Source organism: Coregonus lavaretus, assembly GCF_964263955.1.
Source record: "Coregonus lavaretus genome assembly, chromosome: 18".
Taxonomy (NCBI): domain Eukaryota; kingdom Metazoa; phylum Chordata; class Actinopteri; order Salmoniformes; family Salmonidae; genus Coregonus; species Coregonus lavaretus.
The window spans coordinates 20,352,899-20,378,946 of NC_140005.1; the positions used below are offsets into that span (position 1 = coordinate 20,352,899).

General features: G+C 43.7%; 1 pseudogene across 1 annotated transcript in view; it reads left to right on the plus strand.

The window, feature by feature from the left end:
• The window catches only part of LOC311145345, a 32,385-nt pseudogene extending 14,849 nt beyond the window's left edge, over positions 1 to 17,536 (plus strand). The window contains exons 7-17 of the transcript in view: positions 1,070 to 1,199; positions 1,300 to 1,399; positions 1,685 to 1,789; positions 1,982 to 2,043; positions 2,217 to 2,304; positions 2,415 to 2,828; positions 3,809 to 3,884; positions 5,270 to 5,389; positions 15,793 to 15,808; positions 16,338 to 16,421; positions 17,333 to 17,536. The product of the transcript in view is annotated as an uncharacterized misc_RNA (transcript). The remainder of the gene's footprint in view (positions 1 to 1,069; positions 1,200 to 1,299; positions 1,400 to 1,684; positions 1,790 to 1,981; positions 2,044 to 2,216; positions 2,305 to 2,414; positions 2,829 to 3,808; positions 3,885 to 5,269; positions 5,390 to 15,792; positions 15,809 to 16,337; positions 16,422 to 17,332) is intronic.
• The last annotated feature ends 8,512 nt before the right edge of the window (positions 17,537 to 26,048 follow it).

Genomic DNA, 26,048 nt, shown 5'->3' on the forward strand with positions numbered 1-26,048 from the left:
GTTTGGCCGGCAGGGATGTGGGTTCGTTTCCCACGGGGGGCCAGTATGAAAAAATAAAAATAAAATAAAAAATAACATGTATGCATTCACCACCTGTAAGTCGCTCTGGATAAGAGCTTCTGCTAAATGACTAAAATGTAAAATGTAATGTATGATATGTGAAAATATCATGCATAATCAGCTGGACACCAAATGCGCATCCAACAAGTATTATGCATAATTATTGAAAAACCACCAAATGCGCATCCAACAAGTATTATGCATAATTATTGAAAAACCACGTTAATGACAGTATCGATTTAGGTTTTAAGTATCAAGGTAAGGTGACTCTTTAAGCATTTGATTTTGCAATGCATACATTATTTCAGATTTCTGTGCCAAGAAAACTGTTTTCACCCCATAACATAAAGAGACACGAAATGTTACCTAGTTACACTGCATTTCTGAGATCTCTATACAAAAACTCTGTCTGACAGCTAGATCCTGGATTCTTACTGGGTTCAAGTTCAATGTCTAATTTAACTGATTTATACTTAATATGTGATATAATAAAAATTGACACTGCCATAAATGCAAGGACAGAAAGTAAATGTTTTATGTCACACGATTGTGGACAAATCTGTCAATACACCAACCATGATAAAGAGTTAAACAGGTTTTAAATCAACTCATGAATTTTATTGAATCTAGCAATGATCTCCCCTTATATCTTAATGTAATGACATGAAAAGAATTGGCAGATTATTATCAATGACTTATCAACAGCTGTAACAAGATGTCCAGTGTAGGAAATCCTCAATGGTAACCTAGTTTATAGAAAGACCCTTTTACCAAAGGCCTACATGTGTTTCTAAAGGTGTTATCATCAGTGGAGGCTGCTGAGGGGAGTACGGCTCATAATAATGTCTGGAACGGCGCCAATGGAATGGCATACAAAAAAATGCTAACCATGTGTTTCATGTATTTGATACTATTCCGCTCCAGGCATTACCACAAGCCCGTCTTCCTCAATTAAGGTACTACCAACCTCCTGTGTATCATATATATTTGTTATCATAATTCCTTAAAGATCTACTCAGGCCAGTTCCTGTCAGACAAGAGTGTGAAGACAGGCGTGGAAGAAGTATCAGACCAAGTGGTCTCCCATAACGAACACCATTAACCCAGTGTGGAACGAGGAACCCTTTGTTTTTGAGAAGGTATACTCATTCAATTCGTTCAGCTATCATTTCTATAAGCTAACAATTTTGCCTTGATGAATGCATGTCAGAAGGGTCAAGCTTGTTGTTGTGTGGACAGATCCTGCTGCCTGACATGGCCTCCCTCAGGATCGTGGTTCACGAGGAGGGCGGGAGGTTTCTGGGCCACAGGATCATCCCCATTGAGGCCCTTCAGTCAGGTCTGTATGATAACATGTTACATTACCTTTCTTTTATACCGGTGAAGTAACACTGTTATTAATCTAGTAACACCACAGTATTAACATGGTGTTGTTACAGTGTTGAGTGATTACCGCTTTACTACACAGATATTAGAGCAACTTCATGTAGTGTTACCTATTTCTACATGGGTTTAAACTGCACTTCTGCCCTGTCTTCCCTACAATGAGGCTGATTGAAGTAGACCTTGAGTCAGAAGGCTTCTGCCTGTGTCTGATTGATTCATGGGGTTTTGTGCCCTGCAGGCTTCCAGCACATCTGTCTGCGCAGCAAGAGCAACATGCCGCTCACTCTGCCAGCTCTCTTTGTGTACATCGAGGTCAAGGACTACATCCCTGCTGCTTTTGCAGGTACAGTACACTTACTTTTAGTTTATATTTCAGAAAAGGCACCAAATCATTTTAATTCACATTTTAATTTTCACATTTCAGTTCGCATGATTGTGTAGGTAGGATTTACACCTATAGATGATGTTTTAAGAGTAATTTATTTGAAAGTCACTAGGGGATTGATTTCTTCTGTATTGTCTTGTTCTGCCTCAGATTTCATAGATGCCTTATTCAACCCAATAAAGAATTCTGAGAAGACAACAAAGACAACAGAGGTAAATCAATTCCCAGACAGAGCTCATTGAAACACGTGAAAAGTACATGTTTCATTCCCAAGGTTCTCATCCTTTCACAACAAAACATTTCCATAGTGAGATGTGAAAAGGGCTTGGTTGGTTTTATGGTGTCTTTGTTAGGGCTTTGATGGTCTTGTGCTCTGTCCTCGCAGTCATCAGCAGACTACGTCTCCCCATATGAGACGCCCCTTGTCAACATAACACAGACTGTGGGAGAGAAGACTGCATTTGCAGAAACAGGTAATGAAGGCTGTTTCCTGTTGGGTAGGGCCAAGATTTGAGTGCACAGTGTGTGAAAATACATGCTGTTTTGTAATTCACTGTGCTCTTTGCCTATGCTGTTCCACTAGAGCCAGATACTAAAGCTTCCTCTCCAGTGAAGGAAGCTGATACTTCTGCTGATACCCAGGATACTCCACCTACTCCTGAAGAGGCCCCTCCAGAGCCTGAACCCAACATGGATTCACCTTCACCCTCAAACACTTTCAGTGTGGAGGCTGAACCTGCCCCAATCATTCAGCCGTCTGTTGACCCCATCCAGAGTGTTGAGAAGGTTCCAGAGCCTGAGGCTCTCTGTGATGCCCCTAAGGTTGACCCCGAGACTGCTCCAGCCACAGAGTTGACCCCTGACCCCAAGGTTGACTCCACTACCTGTTCAGACCCCAACAGTCACGTCGACCCCACCCCAAATGTTGACTCCACCCTAGATGTTACACCCGATGTCGTCCCTACCTCTGATCCAGATGTTGAATCCACCACAGGAGGTTGGTGACACCTTAATTGGGGAGAATGTGCTCGTGGTAATGCCTGGAGCGGAATCAGTGGAATGGTATCAAATACATCAAACACATGGTGTCCAGGTGTTTGATGCCATTCCATTTGCACCATTCCAGCCATTATTATGAGTCGTTCAGCCCCTCAGCAGCCTCCACTGGATTTTTTTTGTTATTCTGTCTCTCACTGTTCAAATAAACCTACCATTAAAATTATAGACTGATCATGTCTTTGTCAGTGGGCAAATGTACAAAATCAGCAGGGGATCAAATACTTTTTTCCCTCACTGTAGCTCTCTCTCTCTTGCTTCTCCTTTAAATTAATTTGTTCAAAACTGTTCAACTATTGTCTTTACTCCAAGCATAAGCTACAGCTAGCTAGCACTGCAGTGCATAAAATGTGGTGAGTAGTTGACTCTCTTTGAGTCAACTACTCACCACATTTTATGCACTGCAGTGCTAGCTAGCTGTAGCTTATGCTTTCAGTACTAGATTAATTCTCAGATCCTTTGATTGGGTGGACAACATGTCAGTTCATACTGAAAGAGCTCTGATAGGTTGGAAGACGTCCTCCAGAAGTTGTCATAATTACTGTGTAAGCCTATGGAAGGGGGTGAGAACCACGAGCCTCCTAGGTTTTGTATTGAAGTCAATGTACCCAGAGGAGGACGGAAACTAGCTGTCCTCCAGCTACACCATGGTGCTACCGTACAGAGTGCTGTTGAGGCTACTGTAGACCTTCATTGCAAAACAGTGTGTTTAATCAATTATTTGGTGACGTGAATATATTTAGTATAGTTTTATCTAAAAATGATGTTTTTTTAAATATTTCACTATTTTTATTTTTATGAAATTCACTGAGGAGGATGCTCCGAGGAGCCTCCACTGAAATACATATATCAGCACATAGAAAGTAGGAACAGTGTAAAATCTGACAACATCCAACCATAGTCTCCCCTCTCCTCTTTCAGAGCCGTCCACAGTTCCCTGTGAGGACATGAAGGAACTGGAGAATAAGTTCCAGAAGAAAGGAGAGGAGCTCATCCAGTAATACAGCGACACATTCAAAGCCCTCAAGAAGAAGAACGCCATGAAGAAAAAATAGTAATGGAATACACTCCTAGATGTTTTTAAGCCCTCTGGAGTTAAAGTTTTCTGACTCAACAAATTCATGTTTTATTTTCATCTCATCCACTAGGGGGTGGTGGCAGACACACAGAATGTATTCATGTTGTTTTTCTGTTGGCCAGTTTAATTAATGAGAATTATATTTAGACTGATAATAATTAGCTGCACGGAGATTTGGAATATTCCTAAGCTAATGTGTTTTTCTTGGTAGAGCAGTTAATGAAGGGATAAAAATATCCTCCAAATGCGTCTGCTAAATGACTAAAATGTGAAATGTAAGATATGTTTTTAACTAGAAACATGTATTGCTTGTGGAAGAACACCTCTAGGCTTGTACCCAGGATGCTTTGCTTGAGTATTTCCTGGTCAGGTTACATTATCAGGAAAACCTCCTGGCCCTAAGATCCTACTTTATATCAGCATACTGCTGCTAGGATGAAGTAACAGACCTCTATGTGAGGCAGTGATATGGAGGCCTGGTAGAGCGTCATGAGCCCTGATAGCACCCCCGAGCCGCTGATAGAGCCCCTTTTACAAAGATCATCCCATAGAAATAGGAATTAGAATACTAAAATGGAGATTAACCTTCTTATGATGGGATAAAGGTCAAACATTTTGGTCAGTGAGTTGTTCATACATGGTTTACCAGCGATGTGATAAGATATTGTGTAAAATAATGAATTTGAAGAATTTATCTGCACTAGCTTTGTTAGCTAGCCAGCCAGTTTTAGGGGAATGATTCCAATACTTTTTCAATGAACTGCCAATATGCCAACATTCTATTCGAACAATGCAGTCAATCCACAGCCATACACTGGCTGAAATCTGTTGATGATAGGACTTAGACAAGTTGTAAATGCAACAAGTACTGATATTGTAACATATAATAGCACTCACAGCTTTCCAAGAAAACATAAATTGAAACATTTATGGTCTGTTTACATACATTTTAGAGGCTATTTATACAGAAAATATGTATAAGGTTGTCAATAATTCTGTTACACAATTTATGATATATCACATGCCTTTTATTTTCATGCATAAATCAAATATGGATTATGCCTATACTGTCATTCATTCCAATTAAACTGGTTTGGAGTTCTCCCTGACCAATATGGCTGCCATTTTCACCCCATTATGGAACTTTGAGGGTTTATACACAGCCCCTATAGTAATTTCATAGGATCTCTATGGATCATCCACCCCCCTCTGGGTATTACTGTAGGGATCAGCAGCAGACTCTTGTTCCCTTCCCCATGTCATGTCTAGAACCTGGTCTCTGATGGGGTGACTGTGTCCCCCAGGAGAGGAGGTGAGACGGCAGAGCCCGTCCCCAGAGAGGAGAGGGTGACGGAGCAGAAGGAGAGGCTGCAGGTGGATCTCAGAGCTCTGTGGGTGGAGCAGTGTGATCAGCTGAAGAAGAGGTACAATAAAGGACAGACAAACTCTAACTGCCAGAGTCAATTCGATATTAAGGATATTATTGATAGTTCTTTGCATAAACATAATGTATCTCTTATTCAAGGATATCTTTATTTTTACATTGCATCTATGTACTGAATAAGTAGTTGAGGTAAGATGTGTTTATTTAAAGACAACAGTGTGTAATAAACTTACAACTGTGACTCTATTCACCTCTGGTCCTGAGCACAGCACCCTAACCACTTCTCACCATACACTACTCTTGGCCACCTGGACAAGAGGAAAACCTACGTGAGAATGCTATTCATTGACTACAGCTCAGCATTCAACACCAGAGTGCACTCAAAGCTCATCACTAAGCTAAGGATCCTGGGACTAAACACCTCCCTCTGCAACTGGATCCTGGACTTCCTGACGGGCCGCCCCCAGGTGGTAAGGGTAGGTAACAACACATCTGCCACACTGATCCTCAACACGGGGGCCCCTCAGGGGTGCGTGCTCAGTCCCCTCCTGTACTCCCTGTTCACCCATGACTGCATGGCCAGGCACGACTCCAACACCATCATTAAGTTTGCCGACGACACAACAGTGGTATGCCTGATCACCGACAACGATGAGACAGCCTATAGGGAGGAGGTCAGAGACCTGGCCATGTGGTGCCAGGATAACAACCTCTCCCTCAACGTGACCAAGACAAAGGAGATGATTGTGGACTACAGGAAAAAAATAAGGACAGAGCACGCCCCCATTCTCATCGACGGGGCTGTAGTGGAACAGGTTGAGAGCTTCAAGTTCCTTGGTGTCCACATCACCAACAAACTATCATGGTCCAAACACACCAAGACAGTCGTGAAGAGGGCACGACAAAGCCTATTCCCCCTCAGGAGACTGAAAAGATTTGGCATGGGTCCTCAGATCCTCAAAAAATTCTACAGCTGCACCATCAAGAGCATCCTGACTGGTTGCATCACCGCCTGGTATGGCAACTGCTTGGCCTCCGACCATAAGGCACTACAGAAGGTAGTGCGTACGGCCCAGTACATCACTGGGACCAAGCTTCCTGCCATCCAGGACCTCTATACCAGGCGGTGTCAGAGGAAGGCCCTCAAAATTGTCAAAGACTCCAGCCACCCTAGTCATAGACTGTTCTATCTGCTACCGCACGGCAAGCAGTACCGGAGTGCCAAGTCTAGGTCCAAAAGACTTCTCAACAGCTTCTACCCCCAAGCCATAAGACTCCTAAACAGCTAATCATGGCTACCCGGACTATTTGCACTGCCCCCCCCACCCCATCTTTTTACGCTGCTGCTACTCTGTAAATTATTTATGCATAGTCACTTTAACTCTACCCACATGTACATATTACTTCAACTACCTCAACTAGCCGGTACCCCCGCACATTGACTCTGCACCGGTAACCCCCTGTATATATAGCCTCCCTACTGTTATTTTATTTTACTTCTGCTCTTTTTTTCTCAACACTTTTTTGTTTTATTCTACTTTTTTATTAAAAATAAATGCACTGTTGGTTAAGGGCTGTAAGTAAGCATTTCACTGTAATGTCTGCACCTGTTGTATTCGGCGCATGTGGCCAATACAATTTGATTTGATTTGATTTGGCTCTGTTCACCACACCTATCGATTTCCTCAGGACTCACCCAAAACTGGGACTCATTCCCACGTGCAGAGCCCCACCATGCACCTAACCTCAAGAGTGAATCTCACCTCATGCCTTCAGCTGATGGCTGGGAGCCAGGCCTGTAGCACAGTATTGATTATCCATCACAACCAGGTGCTCTTAGCATAAGCTCTGGATCTGCATCAGATAGAGGTCAATCAGGTAATTTTCTCTGGGTTGTGACCTCACTGCTCAGGGAATAAACCCCTGTGGACTGGAAGGCCAATCGAGCTAGCATCTCATAGTCAGGTCTCAGTCAGTCACAGTCAGAATCAGTTTCAGTCAGAGTGCATGCAAATGCATGGCAAAGGTTGTGTTACAGTAGTTTTATTTATTTATCTATCTATCTATATATGAAGTTTTACAGCACATACCGCATGCTGTTTATCAGATCTCTAACACATTTCAGTGGAGACTTCCACTAGGTCTGTTTTGCACTTGGTAGAGCTGCCGCTCTGTTACTGATACTTCCTGTTGCCTGTTTCCTGTGTGACTGACAGCGACTAGCCAAGCTGTTGGAGATGGCCACGGAGAGACACATCATTGAACTCAATGCTTGGAGAGGTGGGCCAACACACATCACAGTAGCCTACCTATAATATGCAAGACCTGTGTGTGTCTGTATAAAGCACATGTGTGTTAGACAGGGAAAGTATTTGACCTTTTGCAAAGACAATAACTGAAGTAATAGATGAGTCAGCCATCCATGCAGGTTATTCAAGGTCCTCGGCCAGCTTATGGTGGTCTGTAGTGTGGGTGCAGGTGTTAGAGTGTATTTTCTTTTGGTGTATGTGTGAATGAAGGAGTCAGGCGCAGGAGGTAAAATACAGAAGTCCAGAGTTTATTCCGTTTACATAAATCAAATGCCCAAAGCGTAAAACGAAACTATTACAAGGGGAAACATCCACCTTGGCATAAACACAGTGAATTGTAGCTCAACCGAGCTACACGCTCTCACAACAAACAATCACTCACAAAGACAAGGGGAACAGAGGGAACACTTATACACATATTCATTAGGGGAATGAGCACCAGGTGTGTGTGATTGACAAGACATGACAAGTGGAGTGATGAGAATGGGATCGGCAGTAGCTAGTACTCCGGTGACGACGAATGCCAAAGCCTGCCCGACCCGACCCGAGAAGGGGGGGGCAGCCTCGGTGGAAGTTGTGACAGTAACCCCCCCCCCCCACGCGCGGCTCCAGCAGTGCGCCGACCCCGGCCTCAGGGACGGCCAGGAGGACGCGGAGCAGGGCGAGTCGGATGGCGACGGTGGAAATCCCTCAACAGGGAGGGATCGAGGATGTCTCGCCTTGGGATCCAGCACCGTTCCTCCGGACCGTACCTCTCCCACTCCACGAGATACTGAAGGCCCCCCACCCGACGCCTCGAATCCAGGATGGAACGGACCGAGTATGCCGGGGACCCCTCAATGTCCAGAGGAGGTGGAGGAAGCTCCCGCACCTCATACTCCTGGAGCGGACCAGCTACCACCGGCCTGAGGAGAGACACATGAAACGAGGGGTTAATACGGTAATCGGAGGGAGTAACAAACGGTATGTCACCTCGTTTATTCTCCTCAGGACTTTAAATGGCCCCACAAACTGCGGGCTCAGCTTCCGGCGGGGCAGGCGGAGGGGCAGATTCCGGGTCAAGAGCCAGACCCGATCCCCCAGTACGAACACCGGGGTCTCCCTGCGGTGGCGGTCAGCGTTGGCCTTCTGACGACGCCCGGCGCGCTGGAGGCGAACGTGGGCAGCGTCCCAAGTCTCCTCCACGCGCCAAAACTAGTCATCCACTGCAGGAGCCTCGGTCTGGCTCTGGTGCCATGGTGCCAGGACCGGTTGGTAACCTACAGTGGGGAAAAAAAGTATTTAGTCAGCCACCAATTGTGCAAGTTCTCCCACTTAAAAAGATGAGAGAGGCCTGTAATTTTCATCATAGGTACACGTCAACTATTACAGACAAAATGAGAAAAGAAAATCCAGTAAATCACATTGTAGGATTTTTAATGAATTTATTTGCAAATTATGGTGGAAAATAAGTATTTGGTCAATAACAAAAGTTTCTCAATACTTTGTTATATACCCTTTGTTGGCAATGACACATGTCAAACGTTTTCTGTAAGTCTTTCACACACTGTTGCTGGTATTTTGGCCCATTCCTCCATGCAGATCTCCTCTAGAGCAGTGATGTTTTGGGGCTGTCGCTGGGCAACACAGACTTTCAACTCCCTCCAAAGATTTTCTATGGGGTTGAGATCTGGAGACTGGCTAGGCCACTCCAGGACCTTGAAATGCTTCTTACGAAGCCACTCCTTCGTTGCCCGGGCGGTGTGTTTGTGATCATTGTCATGCTGAAAGACCCAGCCACGTTTCATCTTCAATGCCCTTGCTGATGGAAGGAGGTTTTCACTCAAAATCTCACGATACATGGCCCCATTCATTCTTTCCTTTACACGGATCAGTCGTCCTGGTCCCTTTGCAGAAAAACAGCACCAAAGCATGATGTTTCCACCCCCATGCTTCACAGTAGGTATGGTGTTCTTTGGATGCAACTCAGCATTCTTTGTCCTCCAAACACAACGAGTTGAGTTTTTACCAAAAAGTTCTATTTTGGTTTCATCTGACCATATGACATTCTCCCAATCCTCTTCTGGATCATCCAAATGCACTCTAGCAAACTTCAGACGGGCCTGGACATGTACTGGCTTAAGCAGGGGGACACGTCTGGCACTGCAGGATTTGAGTCCCTGGCGGCGTAGTGTGTTACTGATGGTAGGCTTTGTTACTTTGGTCCCAGCTCTCTGCAGGTCATTCACTAGGTCCCCCCGTGTGGTTCTGGGATTTTTGCTCACCGTTCTTGTGATCATTTTGACCCCACGGGGTGATTTTGCGTGGAGCCCCAGATAGAGGGAGATTATCAGTGGTCTTGTATGTCTTCCATTTCCTAATAATTGCTCCCACAGTTGATTTCTTCAAACCAAGCTGCTTACCTATTGAAGATTCAGTCTTCCCAGCCTGGTGCAGGTCTACAATTTTGTTTCTGGTGTCCTTTGACAGCTCTTTGATCTTGGCCATAGTGGAGTTTGGAGTGTGACTGTTTGAGGTTGTGGACAGGTGTATTTTATACTGATAACAAGTTCAAACAGGTGCCAATAATACAGGTAACGAGTGGAGGACAGAGGAGCCTCTTAAAGAAGAAGTTACAGGTCTGTGAGAGCCAGAAATCTTGCTTGTTTGTAGGTGACCAAATACTTATTTTCCACCATAATTTGAAAATAAATTCATAAAAAATCCTACAATGTGATTTTCTGGATTTTTTTTCTCAATTTGTCTGTCATAGTTGACGTGTACCTATGATGGAAATTACAGGCCTCTCTCATCTTTTTAAGTGGGAGAACTTGCACAATTGGTGGCTGACTAAATACTTTTTTTCCCCACTGTAAAACACATTGGAAGGGTGTTAGGTTAGTGGAGGAGTGGCGGAGAGAGTTCTGAGCATATTCTGCCCATGGCAGGAACACCGACCACTCCCCCAGGCCGGTCCTGACAGTAGGTCCGCAGGAACCTACCCACATCTTGATTCACCCTTTCCACCTGCCCATTACTCTCGGGGTGAAATCCAGAGGAAATTTAATGAACGCCTTCCAGACTCTAGACGTGAACTGGGGACCTCGGTCGGACACTATATCCTCTGGTACCCCGTAGTGCCGGAAGACGTGAGTAAACAGAGCCTCCGCCGTTTGTAGGGCCGTGGGGAGACCAGTCAGAGGAAGGAGGCGGCAGGACTTTGAAAAGCGGTCCACAACGACCAGGATAGTGGTGTTACCTTGGGAGGGGGGAAGATCAGTGAGAAAATCAATACTCAGGTGAAACCATGGTCGTTGTGGAACTGGTAAAGGTTGTAGCTTACCCGCTGGGAGGTGCCTAGGTGCCTTACTCTGGGCGCACACTGAGCATGAGGAAACATACACCCTCACGTCCTTAGCCAAGGTAGGCCACCAGTACTTCTCGGTCAGGCAGCGCATTGTACGACCGATACCTGGATGACCAGAGGAGGGTGATGTGTGTGCCCAGTAGATCAGGCGATCACAGATAAGCGCAGGCACGTACTGCAGCCCAGCTGGACACTGCGGTGGAGATGGATCTGTGCGTAATGCCTGCGCTATATCTGCGTCCATTGCCCATACTATCGGCGCCACAATGCATGAGGCCGGGAGTATGGGGGTGTTGTCTCTGGGCCTCTCCTCTGTGTCGTAAGGCCGAGACAGTGTGTCTGCCTTCACGTTCTTCGTACCCGGAATGTATGAGAGTGTGAAATCAAACCGGGTGAAGAAGAGGGCCCACCTGGCCTGGCGAGGATTCAGCCTCCTCGCTGCCCGATTGTACTCCAGGTTACGGTGGTCTGTCCAGACGAGGAAAGGGTGTTTCGCCCCTTCGAGCCAATGTCTCCACACCGTTAAAGCTCGGACAACAGCCAACAGCTCCCGATCACCAACGCTGTAGTTCTGCTCTGTCGGGCTGAGCTTCTTAGAAAAGACGGCACAGGGGTGGAGCTTGGGTGGCGTGCCCGAGCGTTGGGATAAGACAGCTCCTATCCCTACCTCGGACGCATCCACCTCCACTACGAAGGGTAGTGATGGATCGGGGTGAGCCAGTACCGGGGCTGAGGTGAACAGACCCCGCAATCTACTGAAGGCCAAATCAGCCTCAGCAGACCAGCGGAGCCGGGACGGCCCACCCTTCAACAAGGAGGTAATGGGAGCTGCGACCTTGCCAAAGCCCCAAATAAACCTTTGATAGTAGTTGGCAAAGCCAAGGAAGCGCTGCACCTCCTTTACCGTGGTTGGAGTCGGCCAATTACGCACGGCGCACCACCTGTGGTGGTAATGCGATATCCGAGGAAGGAGATTGACTGCTGGAAAAACTCTCCCTTCTCTGCCTTGGCATAAAGATCATTTTCCAGCAGTCGGACCAGTACCTTGCAAACCAGGGACACATGCTTGGCGCAGGTAGCGGAATACACCAGGATGTCATCGATGTAGACCACCACACAGTGACCAAGCATGTCCCGAAACACCTCGTTCACAAAGGACTGGAAAACGGATGGAGCATTCATCAAACCGTAGGGCATCACCAGGTATTCATAATGCCCCGAGGTTGTGCTGAATGCTGTTTTCCACTCATCCCCTTCCCGACTACGCACCAGGTTGTAGGCACTCCTGAGGTCTAATTTGGTGAAAAAGCGGGCCCCATGCATTGACTCAATCACTGAAGGAATGAGGGGAAGAGGATAACTACATCGTACCGTCACATTATTTAGTGGTCAATAATCAATGTACGGGCGTAAACCGCCATCTTTCTTCTTCACAAAGAAGAAACTTGAGGAGGCAGGTGAAGTGGAGGGACGTATATACCCCTGGCGCAGGGACTCGGTGACGTATGTTTCCATAGCCTCTGTTTCAGCCTGCGACAGGGGATACACATCACTCCTGGGAGGTACAGCGTCTACCCGAAGGTTTATCGCGCAATCCCCCTCCCGATGAGGTGGTAATTTAGTCGCTTGGAAAACGCGAGCGCCAGATCATGGTATTCGGGGGGAATGCGCATGGTGGGGGTACCGTCTGGACTTTCCACCGTGGTCGCACCAACGGAAACACCTAGACACCTACCCGGACACTCACGCGACCACCCCGTAAGAACCCTCTGCGGCCATGAGAAATTGGGGTTGTGAAGGGCTAACCACGGGATATCCAAGACTACAGGGTAAGCAGTTGACTCAATAATCATAAAGGTGATATGCTCAACATGCGTCTCCTGCATAATCATGGTGACTGGTACCGTAACTTCCTTAACCAACCCGGACCCTAATGGTCGACTATCAAGTGCTCTGATGGGGAGTGGAATGGTTAGGGGAACCAATTAAATGCCTTGATGGCGTGCAAATGCCCTGTCCATAAAATTCCCAGCTGCGCCTGAATCGACTAGCGCCTTACACTGGGAACCTATCAAGTGATCGGGAAAGGAGATAGATAAAGTACAGTGCGCCGCAAAGGGCTCTGAACACGTTTGGGTGTTCGTTACCTGGGGTGATGCGTGAGTACCCTGCCTACCGCCTCCAGACCCAAAAGTATGTTGACTGAGACGTGAGGTGGATTGTCCCTTCGTGCCACCAGAGTGGCACTGTCGCTGTCCTCCTGCGCTCTCTCGACCGGCGGCTCCCCCCAGCTACATCTGCTCGGGGTCAGAGTCGTCCGGAGTGGGAACGGGCAGACCCCTACCAGGACGTCCTCTGGCTGCTAGCAGATTGTCCAGCCGGATGGCCATGTCCACCAGTTGGGAGAACGATAGCACGGCATCCCGGCAGGCTAGCTCCCGTCGGACGTCCTCCCTTAGGTGGCACCGGAAATGGTTGATCAGGGCCCGCTCGTTCCACCCGGACCCCGATGCCAGCGTCCGGAACTCCAGCGCATAGTCCTGAGCGGTCCTCGTCCCCTGCCTCAGATGAACCAGTCGTTCGCCCGCCTGATCAAAAACGGCCCGAAAGAGGCGAGCAGACTCCCCGTAGTCCTCCAACGCAGTACCTTCCTCATTCCACAACGCGTTGGCCCACTCCAGGGCTCTCCCACAAAGGCAGGAAATGAGGATGAATACCTTCTCCCGCTCCCGGTGCGCTGGCCTGATGCTGGAGAAATACAACTCCAGTTGGAGTAGGAATCCCTTACATCGCGCTGCCGTCCCATCAAACGCCGGTGGCCGGGATATCTGGATCCCTCCAGGGACTGGGGTGTAGGTGGCTGGATCCGGTTGACCAGCTGGTCTCGATAGATCGGATCCTCTCCCCTCCAGGCGTTGTACCACCTGAAGAACCCGATCCATCGCTTCCCCCAAGCTGGCCAACATCGAGGAATGCTCCTGGACCCTTGCCACAACTCCAGGCATGCAGTCTTCTCCTGCTGACTCCATATCAGATCAGGTGAGTGATTCTGTGACGAGGTGTGAATGAAGGAGTCAGGCGCAGGAGGTAGAATACCAAAGTCCAGAGTTTATTCCGTTTACATAAATCAAACGCCCAAAGCGTCAAACAAAATTATTACAAGGGAAACATCCACCTTGGCATAAACACAGTGAATAGTAGCTCAACCGAGCTACACGCTCTCACAACAAACAATCACTCACAAAGACAAGGGGAACAGAGGGAACACTTATACACATACTAATTAGGGGAATGAGCACCAGGTGTGTGTGATTGACAAGACATGACAAGTGGAGTGATGAGAATGGGATCGGCAGTAGCTTGTACTCCAATGACGACGAACGCCGAAGCCTGCCTGAACCAGGAGGGGGGCAGCCTCGGCGGAAGTTGTGACAGTATGAGAGAGAGAAAGACTGTGCATATATATATATGTGTGTGTGTGTGTGTGTGTGCGTGCGTGTGTATATATGTGTATATGAGACAGGGTGTGTGTGTGAGTATTATCCAGTGTCCCCAGCTGGCAGATGGTTATCCAAGGCCAGCCATTAGCCACCAGGTGTTCAGACAGCAGTATGAGGGATAAGACAACTTCTGTTTTTACTCATCAAACAGATACGGGACCCCTTTATTTACCCCTTTCACTTACAAAATATGAACTGGAACAAGGTCATACAGCCTGACTGCATAAGATGTTTTTTGAATGGTAGTTTTCATGTAATGGGATGAGTGAGGCTTTCACTTAAATGGCCTCAAAATCAGACCCAGTGACGTGTGTTCTCTGTTTCCTCCCCAAGTGAATCCAAGTAGACAAAGAAGAAAGGGCAGTCAAAGTGCTCAGGTTCAGACAAGGCAAGGTGAGCTGAACGTGTGCTTATGGAATCACATAAAAGACCACTCATTCAACTCAATGATTATCTCGTTGTTTGATGTACTAGTACTGTACAAACAGTACAGAGCTCATGTATTCAGAGCTTTAAATGCAGGTTGGAAAGCAAAACTGTTTGCACGAGGCAGAGTGCTGCTGTGTTCTGAGTTGCACCAACTTCGTCTTAGACATAGACTACATAGTTTAATGGTAACTTAATCAATTCAATTTTTTTTTTAAATATATACTTAGGCTGAAAAGGGCAATGAGCGTGGACCTGGCTGAGGAGTCTGCCAAGACTGATACAGTGGCAAGTATATTCCTTTTGAGTTAAAATAGAACCTGCTATTACAGATTATAATTATAGATGTCTCAGGTCTATTACTTTAATAGCAACACCTGGATGTACACGTGTCTAACTTTTGCAGTGCTTTCCACATCCATATAGAGAAATTCACATGGTTTTCATTATCATTTGTCCATCTACTGTGGTAGACAGGGAGAGTAACTATGGTTACACTGAATGAAAGAGCTTTTCCAGAAGTGTACTGTACACAATAGTGTCTGATTCATTCACATGACCACCCTCTCTGTTCACACACACACTCACACATGCATGCACAGTCACCAGCACTTCACGTCTATTGTACTCTGCTACTTTCACACCAGTTCAGTCTAGTTGATCTGAACACCTCAATAAAGAAGGGTTTAATAGCAGATTTTATTAAATATTTTGCTCTTTCATACATTTCTGAGAGGGGTTATAATGTGATAACTTATTTGGTCAACACAACTTGTAGCTGATGTTCCACATCTTAAAGACCACTTGATGGAATTGGACAAGTCTAATCTATTGTGACCCTACAGCATTGATCTCCTCTCAGGTTGCACCTCCTGAGTGTACTGTACCAGACATCTCACACTGTCTCTCACTCTCTCCTCATCTACTTTGTAACCTTAGTACTCCTGAGTGGCGCAGTGGTCTAAGGCACTGCATCGCAGTGCTAACTGTGCCACTAGAGATCCTGGTTCGAATCCAGGCTCTGTCGCTGCCGGCCGCGACCGGGAGACTCATGGGCGGCGCACAATTGGCCCAGCGTCGTCCAGGGTAGGGGAGGGAATGGCCGGCAGGGATGTAGCTCAGTTGATAGAGCATGGCGTTTGCAACGCCAGGGTTGTGGGTTCGATTCCCACGGGGGGCCAGTATAAAAAAAATATGTATTCACTAACTGTAAGTCGCTCTGGATAAGAGCGTCTGCTAAATGACTAAAATGTAAATGTAACACGTAGAGTAACGTCACCAGATTAACTGTTTACAGACATACTCATTCCCCATACTTCATGTCCTTCAAGCGTTCACACTTGCTTGGTACACACACAGCCAGCCATACAAAGTCTCTGCTCACATTGCCACCTGTTGGTACTGTAGTCTACAGACAGCAGTCCTCAGCAGGATGCTCAGGTCAAGAGACAAACGGCCACACTGGACAAGATCAAAGGCCTGGCCAATCAGGTGCTGTAAACAAACACGCTCGCACACACACATCAATTATTTTAATTACTTTCACATACATTTCGAAGTAAGTATTCATATGTTTTTTGTTTGAAAATACAAGTAGTTGAATATTGGAATGTATTTGGAAATACACTTGGAAAGCATTGGCATGTACAGTATTTGAAAATATTCAAATACACAGAGCATTTTCAAATACAAATAAATACTCCCATGCATTTGAACCCAGGTCCTAGGAGTATTTGAAATGTTTTTGGAAATAATTATTTGAAAATATTTTCAAATACTTATAATAGAAGTAGTTGATTCTGGCCATATTATTTGAAAATACTCAAATACACAGAAAGTAAGTATTTAAATAATCAAATACACATGTATATGAACCCTGGTCTGACACACACGCACATTCACATACACACACCTGTCCACACGTCCGTACGCATGTATGGGTAGATAGTGCCGGTTGTCGTAAATGTTACAACAGAATGGCCATCCAGGCCTTGGCCATCCAATACGCAAATGAGCTAACACATGTAATGACGCATGATGCATGCAGTTCAATCATAAGCATGTACAGATCCTATATGCCTACTGGTAGACAAATTACAAATGTGGAAATCTAGCTTGTGTTCCAACATGTGCTAGATACAGTATGGTTCCGATGCTGACGTGTGAACATCATATGGAATATTTTATTTGATGAATGTATAGGCTACACAATAGATTTTCCAGTTGACCATGCTTCCAAACTTAAATATCATTCAGACCTGAAGGCAGGGATGCAGAGGTCATCCACCTTGCCCTTTGGATAACATATACATCTATAAGGGTTAATTATATAATGCAAATAGAGGCCTATTCAGCTCTCACCAACTCACCCTCTCTGACCTCTCACCTCCACCTGTCTGCAGCTCAATCAGGAGGCCCTGGCGGAGCACGAGAGGAAGATGAGGTCACTTCCTGATTATCTGTGGGAGGCTGTGAACGTCTGTGTGGGGGCCCACTTCCCTGAGCAGGTAGACCAGGCTGGAGAGAAGCAGCAAGACGGGGTGGGCTTCTATGTGGTTGACATGCTCCTGGACCTATCTCCCCTCCTTCCTCTTCCTCAGCAATAGGAGATAGATTTATATGGTCAATATCTGAGAATATTGGGTGTGACATGTTAGAGGTGTTGATACTACAGTATGGGATGTATTTATTACAATTTTTTTTCTTCTGTGTTTCACAGTGCTCTAATACAAAACGGAGAGGCCTATTAAGGTGATCAATGAGTTGATTAATTGGATAGTCATCTTAGAGTTAATAGAGATCAGTACAAGGATATTAGGAAATTTTCAAACACAAGCCTCTAACTCTTAGTTATCTTTCTGGCTTAATAGATTGAAGAATGAGGTACAATCCTAAAAGGATGAACTGATGTGCATTTAAGAAGACTTCCTCCCACCATGGGAGACTAGCTTTACCAGCTCTATGTAGTTAGTAGCAGTGATGTTAAATACAATTTCCTACTCAATCATTTGTCAATGAAGGAACTTTATCTGCATTATGCATTATATCTAATTGTATTGTTATAACACATTCGTTTTCAGAGTTTATGGTAATACAGGTAGCTGGCTACCTTCTGATGATTAACTTTCAGTCACATCGCTTGTTTCATTGTATTGTGTGAGTGTGCTTGTTTGTATACAGGCATATATTTAGGCCCAAATGACAAGCGTGTACAGGCCAGGGTCATCACAGCATGTCCATTACTGAGTGAACTGAGTGCATCTTAATGACAGACACAGTGAAGACAGGGGAGAAGCAATTTAGTAAAAGCATGGAGAGGCGCTACGCTATTTATAACTAGCTATGCTGTTTGAGCTCACTGGCTCTTTTGTATTTAAGCAGATGACACGTGAAAACTGGATCCTATTGCCTGAGTGCCTCTGTCTCTCTCTACTTTCAATACAGGGAAACCAGAGATTGGGCCCTGGCAGATCTTCTGCTGTAAAGCTCTTCTTCTGCCTGTCATGGCCACCAATCTGGAACACAATGGGCTTACACATTCATAATTCCACATAATTACAATGCTCTTTCTCTCTGTCTATTATGATTTTAAAGCCCCAAATGGCTAATTCATTCCCACAAAGGCGATGAGAGAGGCATGTGGAAGGTGCAAGTGTCACACCACACATTAAGGGATATGTTGTCAGGAGCTGAGGAATACTCTGAGTTGAAACATTTATCCACAGTAGCAGTTAGATGAGGGAGAGGGTTTAAAGACAATCTGTCACATCAGGAAAAGACATGGGGACCCGTTTATCAGACCTTCACATACAGTGCCTTCAGAAATTATTCACGTCCCTTGACTTTTTCCAAACTTTGTTGTGTTACAGCCTGAACTTAAAATTTATTAAATTGAGATATTTTGCCACTGGCCTACACACAATAACCCATAACCTCAAAGTGGAATTATGGTTTTTGACATTTTTACTAAATAATTCAAAATGAAAAGCTGAAATGTCTTCTGTCAGTAAGTATTCAACCCCTTTGTTATGGCAAGCCTAAATAAGTTCAGGAGTAAACATTTGCTTAACAAGTCACATAATAAGTTGGATGGATTCACTCTGTGTGCACTAATAGTTATAAACATGATTGTTGAATGACTACCTCATCGCTGTATCCCACACATACAATTATCTGTAAGGTTACTCAGTCGAGCAGTGAATTTCAAACACTGATTCAATCACAAAGACCAGGGAGGTCAGAAGGGCACCTATTGGTAGATTGGTAAAAATAAAAAGAGCAGATATTGAATATACCTTTGAGCATGGTGAAGTTATTAATTACACTTTGAATGGTGTATCAATACACCCAATCACTACAAAGATATATGCATCCTTCCTGACTCAGTTGCCAAAGAGGAAGGAAACTGCTCAGGGATTTCCCCAAGAGGCCAATGGTGACTTTAAAACAGTTACAGAGTTTAATGGCATTGATACGAGAACTGAGGATGGAGCAAAATATTCCAAAACATGCATCCTGTTTGCAACAAAGCACTAAAGTAATAATGCAAAAAATGTGGCAAAGCAATTCACTTTTTGTCCTGAAAACAAAGTGTTATGTTTGGGGCAAATACAATACAACACATTACTGAGTATCATGCTCCATATTTTCAAGCATAGTGGTGGCTGCATCATGTTATGGGTATGGTTTTAATCACTCTTAGATGTAAGGTCCCCTGTTTTGAGGACCTGCGTGGTTCTGGTACTGGTTCCGACCGACATTTTCCATTATAAATCGTGTTTCCCATGGACACAGTAGTATTTTTCTGAGCCTGTGTGACATAGGATGTGACATCTGAAACCACTAGAAGCTGGTATGTCCCTCCTACCATTTCATTCGCTCTTCCGACTGTCCATCAACTCCTGGCTGAACCCTACATCCCAACCACTGACAAAGCGAGATAGCTGCCAAAAGGTTGAACGTACGTATCGTTAAGATCATAAGAAAATCCATGCATAAATTGTTAGGATCGTAAGAAAAGCCATGCATGAAACGTAAACGTTAAATTAGATCTGTAAACGTACAAACCCTATGTTACGACTATGAATGGACATTTACATGTTCAATTCTTACTTTACATCTCCCTTTACTCGGTTACAGATCTTTTTAATGCGTACAAACTTTTGTCAGTAATGTGGCATCTGCAAAGGACATGAACCGAACGTAGCTTGTTGAAGTTAGCTAGTCAATCAAGCAACTCTAGCCCAGACATTAGAGTTTCTTTGCAGCTTCCGGTTTCATTTCCAAAATAAATGTCTAGAGCTTGTTTTAGAACTGCATTCAATAATGACGTTATACCAGTAGATGGTGTAGTGTAGGCTTGGGCCTTCAGCAAATGACTTGTGTGAGAATGATAAAGACACAGAAGAGCCTTGTCTAGAATAATCGCCTGAGCTGCAAAATAGAAAGTAAATATGATTTAGGCTAGGCCTATTCCACTATCTAAATATGCCATGCTGTTGTGTGTTCTTTAATGGTCATATAATTGCATAATTAATTTTTATAGCCGCATGGGGCTACTGTGGTGATCATGGAACCTAATGAATCACACGTTTTCCAGTATTTGGGAGCACGGACTGTAGGCCTTATATTAGGCATTTTGACTGTTGTAGTAGTGAATTCCACTCTGTATGTAGGCTTGTTATAGCCATTTGCATTGCACAATCCCATCACACAGAGGCTATATCCATATCAATAAATGAGACAAAGCAAAATATTGATTAAGTCTTGGCTATAACCTGTCCTGAGTGAAATAGCCAAGGGGTCCCAAATGGTCAAGACTATCTATAGCCTATTCTTATTGTCAGTATTGTTTTCCCTATCAGCCACTGCACGTGCTTCTTCAACTATTTAGTTTAAAATGTATTTAGAGGCTATATTTAGAGGCCTGTGAGCTAGGGTCTCTTTTTAAGGGGAGCCTTATAATAGAAACAGTTATAAAACCAGGGGTGCAACTTTCACTGGGGATGGGGGGACAAATAGAGGCAACGGTGTGCTTTAGGACCATGCGGACGCCTCCGAGCAGTCAGGTAGGCTGTTTTGGAGTGTTAATCCTAAATAAAAAAAAGTATATATATAAGAGTTCTAAAATTATTCTGCAAGACACCAGTACCCAAAATGATAGCCTAAATTGCAGTGCCTACAAGTTGAAGGCCTATTTTTTATTTGGATAGGCCTAAATTAAACATTGAATTATTAAAGTGATAGGCTAAAGAACATTGGAGAATGTAGATAAATTTGTATACACACATGGATTTCAATAAACAAATGGATAAGACTGTTCTATTCTCTTTGATTTAGTTCCTAATACAGCTCAGACAAATGACTGAATGGATGACACATTGACTGACTGAACTGAATGAAGGATGAATTAAATGTTCAAATATGTTGGAATGACGAGTTACACGCTTCATTCATGCTCTGCACTTTATTTGGCTAGTAGGCAAATTGGTCTACATTAGGGTATAATGACTCTATGGCTGCATGCCTCCAGAAGGGCATCTTCGGAGGCTAAGGGGTGCTTTTCCGAAGGCGCATGGTGCTGTGGTGCTACATGGATATCACAAGCTCTTCAACTGGGCAGCAGTGTCGCGATGGAGGGAATAGCCTATACGGAGACTACCTAAGACCACTCCAATAGAGTTATTGTAAAGTGTGGGAATAAGCTTCTACCAGACTTGGCCTACGTTTAACCTCTCCCTTGTTCATTTCAAAGTCCATATGCTCATGACCCGATTCATATAAATCAAGTCAAATTACTTTAAATTCATATAACCCCTACATAATATGGTTTGGCAAGATTTTGAGTGATGAAATAAATATAAAAATATTTTATAAGAATATTTTTTGAGTGGCAAAGACTCCAGCAGTCATACATAATTCATAGATTCACCAAACATCTATTATTATTATATGTTTCATTATTCCTGGTAGATACTACTATAGCCCAGAGAATGGGATGGTGCAATATTGAATTAGTCATATTTTGATGAGGTGCATGCATGGGGATGTCCATGTCACCCAGAGATATGCCCATGTTGTAGAGATACATCTAAGGGACTGAAACGTCACTGTTGTAGGCATAATACAGCGAGTGCTATCTAGACTTGCAATGGCAAACAAATCCATTACATTAGCTACCTAAATGTGAAGTAAACTCAACTGAGGAGTAATAGAGAATGGAGACTTTTAACTTGAAAATGTGTAGGATACCTCTTTCCGGTTATCCTGACTTCCATTTTTCTTAAACTGTGTTATGCTTGTTCGCGTAGCACTCCTCACAGGCCGTGTATGTTTTTATTTGTTGGTGAGATGAAACTGCCAAAACTCTGAAAGGTATTATTGTACGTCAGAATTGCAACACAAGATTTGTTCAAGCCGAAAATGTTAGTCCGTAATCGTAACATGGTGTTTGTACGTTCACAGATGAAATTTCACGTTTACGTTTTATGTTTCACGCATCGCTTTTCTTATGATCCTAACAATACGTACGTTCAACCTTTTGACAGGTATCTCACTCCATACACCTGCCTGCAATCATTACATAATAGCGCAGCAGGGGGGAGTGGTTTAATCATGTTTCAGAGATCGATTTATAGCTATTAATCAAAAATAATTAATAGATTTTAAACAAACAAATATTTATTTTTATCATAGACAAACGCTATTAATATGATATTAAAGGTGAGTTCCTAACGAGTTCAGGAAGCCAAGGTAGTGCTCTGTGAGACGTTCACAGCAGATGTTTTGATCAAGAGGGACCTTTAGAAAATATGCACATTTTCTCTAACACTAAACATACAAATATGTATTTTACAGTTATAAGGAAGGTTAAATCTTATAGTTAGTCGTTTTATAATTTGATTATATTATATTTAGAAAGCATATAAGTCATTTCAAGCCTTATTCATAAAGTTTTGTTGAATAGGAAATACGTCTCATAAAATATTTCATATTTTTGTCATATTTGTACTGGGTACTTGAGCTTGTGTCCTCAAAAGTGACTACACCTCAGCAATTTATAACTATTTTTACCAGAAAGGTGAGATTTTAACCTTTCTTTGTGCAGCATTACTAGTTATTGTTTATGGCCCTCTCATGATAAATAATTACTTTTGGGGATTATATAGATTACATTTTCGATTACATTTAGTTACATTTAACTGGTTAAGGACTGGGGAGTTTTTCCAGGATAAAAAATAAACGGAATGGAGCTAAGCACAGGCAAAATCCTAAAGGAAAACCTGGTTCAGACTGCTTTCCACCAGACACTGGGAGATGAATTCACGTTTCAGCAGGACAATAACCTAAAGCACAAGGCCAAATCTACACTGGAGTTGATTGCCAAGCATGGGCGGTGTGTTCAATAGGGCGATATGGGCGACGCACTGCCAAACGGGAAAAGGAAGGGATTTTTTTTCTAATCAATTATATCATGGCAACAGTAGTTCAGTGTTCACGTCTGATCTGCCAGCCACTAAATGTCCAATCAGGCTAAAGTCGTGCTTCAAATGTCCCCGCCCGTTTTGGGGCGATTTCAGTCAGGTTGAAAATCGCCCAGAAGTCTCTCATAGCCTCTAATGTAAAATATTTTTTTTTCAAATTTCTGAGCTTTCAATACATTCTCTATGGGTGTCTGAGGGCTTGCACTTACGCGCTTTCGTCATACGTAACGTAACGTAACCATGAACGGCAGACAGCAACGCTTGGACAGCGACTGGTGTAACCGACATGCACCATCTTTCAGAAAAGATTAAGAAAAATGAGCTGTCAAAGACCCACATTGATAGCTGTTTGAGATTGTCTGCTTTGGTGAGAGTGAATATTGCCACTCAACTGGATGAGGGATACAGGCTAGCTGTCCGCCGCCACAACGATGAGGTTAGCAACAGCAGAGTCGTGAACACTGTCTACGAGAATCGAGACGACCTCATAGAATGTTTTGAAGCCATCCGGACGGGTTCATTGGGTTCATTTGACCAGCCCACCGTACCAGAAGCTACAGAATAAGGACATCGATGCTGTCTTTATCAAACGTGCCCTCGACAGCTTCGCAAGCAGTGTGCAGGCCATAAGGTAAGATAAAGATTAAACAATATCATTCGATCTTTCTCAAAGCAGAGCTTTATTTGAAAATGTATGCATGAAAGGAGACTGCATTTGTGTTTGAAATTACATTATTGTCATTATATATGGCCAGTGGTGTAATCTATCTTATTTTATATACTATGTGTACTGTACAGTGGTGCTCATAAGTGTATGAACACATTCTAAAGCTGACTAAAAAGAGGAATAAAAAAATAAAAAAATCATCTTTTGGAAATTGATCTTAATGACTTAATTAAAAAAGTTGGAAAATCCAACCTTTAAGGACACCAATTTTCTTTTCTTTTTTATTCCTCTTTTTAGTCAACTTTAGCATGGGATCATAAGCTTATGAGCACCACTGTATACTGTGCTGAACATCCAGGCTATGTGAGACACAAAGGCTAACTTAAACACTAAAGACTTTATGCATCCCTGCCCATTTTAAGTGGAACTGAAGTATTTGTACTATACATGGATACATTGCATATACCTGTGCATCACATAGACAACAATACTGTACAAAGCCAACAAACACATTGGTCTGTTTGCCTTCAGGGACTCCTCTCAACAGCAGCTGCAAGAAGCAACAGGAGCCAAAAGACCCAGAACAGCTTTGAGAGAAGAGGAGAAGCAGAGGCTGTCTGAAGAGGTCTGCAACACCATCCTGGATCACACCAAAGAAAGGTTCTCTTTCTCTGGCCACCTTGTGAGTGCTACCTTACTGCAAGCAGACATGTTTGAAAGGTACTGCCATTCAAAAAAATAAAAAATCTGTTCATGTTCATTTTTACAAATCTATACAATTGGCCAGAATATGGTTGTTCATATTTACAAATCTATACAATTGGCCAGAATATGGTTGTTCATTTTTACAAAGCCATACATATTGTTTATGCAGTGTTGAGGAATGTGAAAGAACACCCTTGATTATTTTTACTGTGATAACTTATTTTGCTTTTGTAAGCCAACACTTTTGAGATCAGTCAATAAATGCTTCTGGTATTGACTTATATGCTGCCCCTGTCTTCATGTTGTTGCTGGACATATCTTTTTAAAAATGTGTGTAGGTCACCTAAATCATCAGAAAAATTGCCCCTCCTGAGAATTTTTTCAGGAGCCGCCACTGTTGCCAAGTAGACAGTGAATGTTCCTGAGTGGCCGAGTTATAATGTTGACTTAATCTATGGCAAGACTTGAAAATGGTTGTCTAGCAATGATCAACAACCAATTTGACAGAGCTTGAAACATTTTGAAAAGAATAGTGGGCAAATATTGTACAATCCAGGTGTGCAAAGCTCTTAGAGACTTACTCAGAAAGACTCACAGCTGTAATCACTGCCAAAGGTGATTCTAACATGTATTGACCCAAGGGTGTGAATACTTATGTAAATGAGATATTTCTGTATTTAATTTTCAATACATTTGCAACAATTTCTAAAAACGTGTTTTCACTTTGTCATTATGGGGTAGTGTTATGATGAGTTTCTCTGGTGTTCAAAGAATCAAGGATGCAAGGATATACTGAGACACTTTGTAGAAAGTTAATGCAATTATTTAATGATCGGTACCGGGTTCGTGACAGCAATGACCAGAGCTTTGCCCTTGATGCTACGAACTAACTTAAACAAAGAAGACACTCTACCTTATATAGCCTTTATTACCCTTCTGCTGGCATACATCTGGCAAGTCTCCATGGGCACTCCCTGTCTTTGATGTTCATCACTTTTTACCCCAAGTCAGTATCCTGCCCATCACTCATGCTATTCTAAACATCACTAATCTACCTTGACATAAGGAATGTAGACTTTATGGCCCCAAACCACTCATCTCTTAACTCTTTCCCTGTCCTCACAATCCTATGACATGACATCATTACAGGTAGTGTGTAGATGGGTGAGAAAAAACATATATTTAATACATTTTGAATTCAGGCTGTAACACAACAAAATGTGGAATAAGTCAAGGGGTATGAATACTTTCTGAAGGCACTGT